This window comes from Tachypleus tridentatus, chromosome 6, assembly GCF_004210375.1.
Source record: "Tachypleus tridentatus isolate NWPU-2018 chromosome 6, ASM421037v1, whole genome shotgun sequence".
Classification (NCBI taxonomy): domain Eukaryota; kingdom Metazoa; phylum Arthropoda; class Merostomata; order Xiphosura; family Limulidae; genus Tachypleus; species Tachypleus tridentatus.
In genome coordinates this window covers 13,767,643-13,773,642 of record NC_134830.1, presented here as the reverse complement: position 1 = coordinate 13,773,642, position 6,000 = coordinate 13,767,643, and the positions used below count along the sequence as shown (strand labels likewise).

Sequence of the window (6,000 nt, the reverse complement as noted above, 5' to 3'; positions counted from 1 at the left end):
TTGATGTATTAGTAGATGTATAAGTTAACGATCTATAACTAAATAGACCTGTTATAAATTACACATAACTCACACTTATCATAAGTTTCAAATCTAAGTAGAATTTATTCGTGTAATGTATGTATTAACGATGTGATTAGCGCTCCGGCTAGCAGACGATAGATATTATATCAATGAAAAACTGTCGTTTTGGGCATCTTCACGCGGAAGATGAAAAAGCAAGCAAATAAACAAGCAGGGAGATTTTAAGTTTTGTATATAAATTGTCACGTAAAAACCAAGTCGAGAACTTTCCCGTTTGATTTATGTGTGATTTTTGTCTTCTCAGATTCTCAAAAAACTTTTTCTGTGAGTTATAAAACCCAAAATATGTTACTATTACAACCCAAATATAATTCTATACTTCTTTCAAAAATTGCTAAGTTTACTAGCCAACAATAACAAGTTTTTGCTAAACGATTCTGCGAAACATTGGTGTACTTATGGTAAAATTTAGTACCTTTTCTAATTATTTGAACTCACAACTATGTGTTTTGTAACGGATTTATTTTAATATCTGCGTTTGTTTCAGCTTGATGTACGTATATGACGTATATTGTTGGATGTGTATTATGCAAGTCCCGTCTATTCTCTAAATTTGTAGAAGATTCTCGAGAGTAAGTAACAATCAACAATATTTATTTTACGAACACGTTAGCGTTTCTTCGAACATTGTTGAACATTCGAGAATCTCGCCTTAAAACATATAAATCGACGCGCCGAGAGACAGTTGATTATTGTTTGTTCGTTACAGTCAACGTAAACGTTGAGAGTGGTTATCACGTAATTTGCAGTCTGCATATTAAAAAACAAAACTTTTGATCTAACGTCCTCAACATTCTTCACTCTGAATGCAAGTATTAAATAATCGACTTTCAAGTCCTTTTCCACTTTTTTTTATCTACTTGCTAGAATACATAAAAGGTAAATAATCTTTGGTACCTAGAGGTACCAATCTCAGCTCAACCGGTTTCTATATTTATAAAATATCCAACAATCTAAAGATGGGTTTAATTTATTGTAAATATGTTTATTAAGATATACAGAAGCGTTTAGATTTGTAATTTTACTAAGTTTAGCTAAAAGGAAAACATAACACGTAATTGTCCAACTCACTGAAAGCAACGTTACTTCAAATATTTTTTTAGTCAAACATTGGTATTTGAGTAGAGATTACAGTACGTGATCCAATACTCAATGTATAAAAACTAAAATTTAGTAAATCGATAAATGGGTTTAATATGTTATGGTAATATTTGACGTGTAGTAATTAAGCTTCTATTTGTTTGACCATAGTTATTTTTAAATTTCCCATTTCTACTAGCTGTCCCCCTCCAATGGTACAATGGTAAGTCAGAAGGATTACAGCTGTACAAACTAGATTTCGATACCCGAGATGAACACAGCACATATAGCCCATTATGTAACTTTGTACGTAACAACAAAACGGACATTACTTGATGACGAGAAACCCACTTGAAATAAAAATGTATCTCAGAATGGATGGTATGAGTATTAACACTTTTATTGATAAGGAGAGAACAGCGTTTCGACCTTTCTCGGTCATGTTCAAGTAAAGAGAGTTTGAATATGACTTTGTCGGACACACACCACCTTTACTAAATATCTAATACGTCTAATGCAATATGTCAAAATGCTATTTTGTGTCGGTGTCTAACTATTTGTCGGTGAGTAAATAATAATGGACAATCTTAGATTTTAATCAAGTTGTCTGGAAAAACTAAATATTGTCTTTGACATTTTGAGGTTTGGATTTTTTTTTCATGATAACTTTAGTTATAAAATGTGTTTATTTTTGTACAAAATTTTGTAAATAGTTATATTAGCATAGTCATCCTATAATTTGGAACGGATAAACTAGAAGGAAAACAGCTAGTCAACAACACTCACCGCCAACATTTGAACTACTTTTATCTGACTAAGTAGTGGAATGGGATTGTTACTTTTATAATGAGCCTACAGCCATAAAGGGCGTATCGTTTTTTTTTTTTGTGGCATAACACAATGTGATTTATAAGCTCTCTACCTCACAGTAAAAGAGCACTAACCGTTTAATCGCACCTGACTTATATTAAAGAGTCAACCTTTCATTAATAATGTTTTTCGTTTAATTTCAAAACATCATCAATATAGTTTATTTTAGGACCAAGAATCTGTTAAAGGTATTTGTAAAGTGTGTTGTTGTTGTTTTTCATGTATAACTGAGCAGAACTTGCAGTTTCCTTTTCGCATATGCGTATGGCTGTATGCTTCGATTTTTGATTAAATCCTTAGAACATAATTTGATATTATTCCTATCTGTTGGATACTTTTATGTACCATCAGGTGTCTTTTGTAGTAAACAGGAAAATAGTTTAAAAAAAAACAGGTTTGCTCGCTGTTTTAGCCCTTAGGAAAGAGGTTAAGAGGTTAAGACTCATGAGGTAACAGTGTGAGAGAACGTCTTGACTTGTTTTTATTTTGAATTGTAAAGTAGGTTACAGACGAGCAAAAGAAATATTTGAATGGTTTGCAAAAAAATATGAACATAAAAGCTAATGTTACGATGAACTATGGCACAGTATTTCATTTCACGGAGCAGATGGTTTATCTAAAGCGAAACACTACAGCAAGTAGATACATTCTAAACTGTGTCATAGGTCACTACGGTTAATTTTGCAGTCAGTGCAGCTCAAACCCTTGATAGGTGAACGCCGGTAAGTGTACTTGTTTAATCCCCGCACATTTTGCAAACCCAAGCACATCTTATTCAACTAATCTATTAAATTACCATAGTTGCTCATGGGTGAACAAGGTTTGACAGTTTTATTCAGAAAAAATGTTCTCCAGTGTTTTGGACATTTAAATACCTGTATATAGATGTATACATATGTATAATGAATTTCTTTTTAGGCTTGTAATAAATTAATATGTATGAGCTTTCCTAACTAGAAATAATAGAACTTAAACATGTAAAATAAAATTATTTGTTGTCAATAGTTTAGTTCTAAAACGTCTTGCATATATATTTTTTACTGTTATAATTTTTCAAGTTTCTATTTCCATCCAACACACGATTTTATCTCTCTGTTAAATGTATTTTATGTTATTATTATCAGATCTCTTCTAATTAGACAATCTTAGTTGGTTCCACGTTCTCCAAGTTTCTTTTAAATTATGTATATTACCTAATAACAGCTGCGTCCACAAATATTTTAACATTATCGAAAGGGGTCACACATAAAAATATCATATTTTGTTTTACGTGAGAATTAAATATACATTAAAGGAGAACACTTCCCTTTAGCCCACTCTTTAGAATTCAACAAATGACTAAAGTTTACATTAAGAATACAAGCATTTCTCTAGTATAAATACGTTAAATAGAAAATTTAGGGAGTTCGTGACTTACTAAAGTGAAATCACCTGTTGCCCTAGTGGCACAGTAACAGAATTACTTTCTTACAGCTTTACAAAAACGTATTATTATAGTTGTAAACACAGACACAAAAACATAGATCATATCCAAAGAAATGACAGATTATAGTTCTGCCTAAGGTGGACATGTCCTTATATTGCTAACAAAGTTTATTTGTTTTATTAAATTTCGCACAGATCTAGAGGTTTATCTGAGCTAACCGCTCCTAATTTTGAAGTGATAGACTGAAAAGAGTGTATATTTTCTTTGAGCAAAGCCACATCGGGCTATCTACTGAACCCACCGAGTGGAATCGAACACCTAATTATAGCGTTATAAATCTGTAGACTTATCGCTGTACTAGCGGGGTGTCTTGCGTTCACCTATCTTGTTAAATGGTCTAGAAATAATAACTAGTAATTGTAAAAAACAAAAACTCTACAAATTAAATTAGAAATGAAAATCTAGTTTTAAAACTAATCCAATAAGAGTTACGAAACAGTAGTTGTTAAACAAAATTACTTTAGTTTACAAAGCATCAGAAAAACACACACATCAACCCTTGCAGTTCTTATTTTACCAGCGGGTTACGTTTTCCAGAATGTACCTCCGAGCTCAAGTTCCTTTGTGTGAGGTGAATATCAACTCATGAATCAGTTGACTTATCAAACCAAAATTAACTCAGAGTATTTTTGAAGACAACCTTTTCATTCCAAGCATTATGTAAATGTCATACATTGCTCATTAATTAAATACCTGAATAAATCACTGAAGGACTGACTGTAAATTCTTGAAAACCGCAGCATTCTGTCACGTTTTATGGCTATACAAATCAGTTTCATTTTGTACCTAAAATTTCCTGCTTATATTACTGCTGTTTATAAAACAATTAGATAACAACGGATAACTTTGTTTGTTTGTTTTTGAATTTCGCACAAAGCTACTCGAGGGTTATCTGCGCTAGCCGTCCGCAATTTAGCAGTGAAAGACTAGAAGGAAAGCAGCTAGTCATCACAACCCACCGCCACCTCTTGGGCCACTCTTTTACCAACGAATAGTGGAATTGACCGTCACTTTATAACGCCCCCACGGCTGAAAGGGCGGGCATGTTTGGTGTGACGTTGATTCGAACCCGAGACTGTCAGATTACGAGTCGAATGCCTTAACCGACCTAGTCATGCCGGGCCGTCATCATGTGTTTTACTTTTACAGAATTACAGATTTCTTAACGCATTTTATGTTATAGTTTATTAGTTATACTTTGAAATATTACACTAGAAAGATACAATGTACGAGTTTTGTATATTGTTTTTATTATAATAAATAAATCTTACATTAGATATGTAAATCAACATTTTAATGTCGTTTCATTTTAATTTGTGTAGTGAAATCAATCATAAGTCTAACTTTAGAGATAAAAAATTACAAAAACTCTCCCGAAGTTTCTTAGTATGCTCATTCCTCCAATACTACGTCGTAATACCACTTCAATATGTCATACACTACTTACATCTATGTAAGTATGTTCAGTCATCCAATACTCCATCGTAGTACCACTTTAATACGTTATAGAGTAATTTCATCTGTGTAAGTATCCCTAACCGTCCAACACTACGTCGTAATACCACTTTAATAAGTTATAGAGTAGTTACATCTATGTAAGTATGCTCAGTCATCCAATACTCCATCGTAGTACCACTTTAATACGTTATTGAGTAGTTACATCTATGTAAGTATCCCTAACCGTCCAACACTATCGTCAGACCACTTCAATATGTCATACACTACTTACATCTATGTAAGTATGTTCATTCATTCAATACTCCATCGTAGTACCACTTTAATATCTTATGGAGTACTTACATCTATGTAAGTATCCTCAGTCCTCCAATATTCTGTCGTTAGACCACTTTAATATATTATACAGTAATTACATCTCTATACGTATGCTAATTTCTCCAATACTACATCGTGAGGCAACTTTATTATGTTAAACAGTACTTACATCTACGTAAGTATGCTCATTCTTCCAATACTACGTCGTGAAACCACTTTAATATGTTATACAGTATTTAAATCTGTGGTATGCTCATTTCTCCAATACTACGTCGTGAGACAAAGTTATTATGTTATACAGTACTTACACCTATGTAAGTATGCTCATTTCTCCAGTACTACATCGTAAGACCACTTTAATATGTTATACAGTACTCACATCTGTTTAACTATGCTCAGACCTGCTATACCACGTCGTAAGACCATTTTAATATGCTATGCAGTTCTTATATCTGTGCAAGTATGTTCATTCCTCCAATACTACGTCGTAAGACCACTTTAATGTGTGGTATAAACATCGCTTTAACTCATATAAATATATAATCGAAAATAGACACTGTTTATACAGAGAACGGAATAACTATTTCTTTTCTATGTTTATGTTAATCTTTTGTTTCTAAACAATCAATACTTAACAAATTATGTTTCTATCTTGAATCCAAATTTATTGTGTTTTTCCAAGTTTTTTCCCTCATTATTTTCTATTT

The 6,000-nt window shown here is 32.4% G+C and overlaps 1 protein-coding gene across 1 annotated transcript in view; it reads left to right on the top strand.

The window, feature by feature from the left end:
* The first annotated feature begins 2,573 nt into the window (after positions 1-2,573).
* Positions 2,574-6,000, top strand: part of LOC143251954 (nose resistant to fluoxetine protein 6-like) — a 40,000-nt gene continuing 36,573 nt past the window's right edge. Inside the window, exon 1 of the mRNA XM_076503326.1 lies at positions 2,574-2,756. The gene's annotated coding sequence lies outside the window, so the exon portion shown is untranslated. The remainder of the gene's footprint in view (positions 2,757-6,000) is intronic.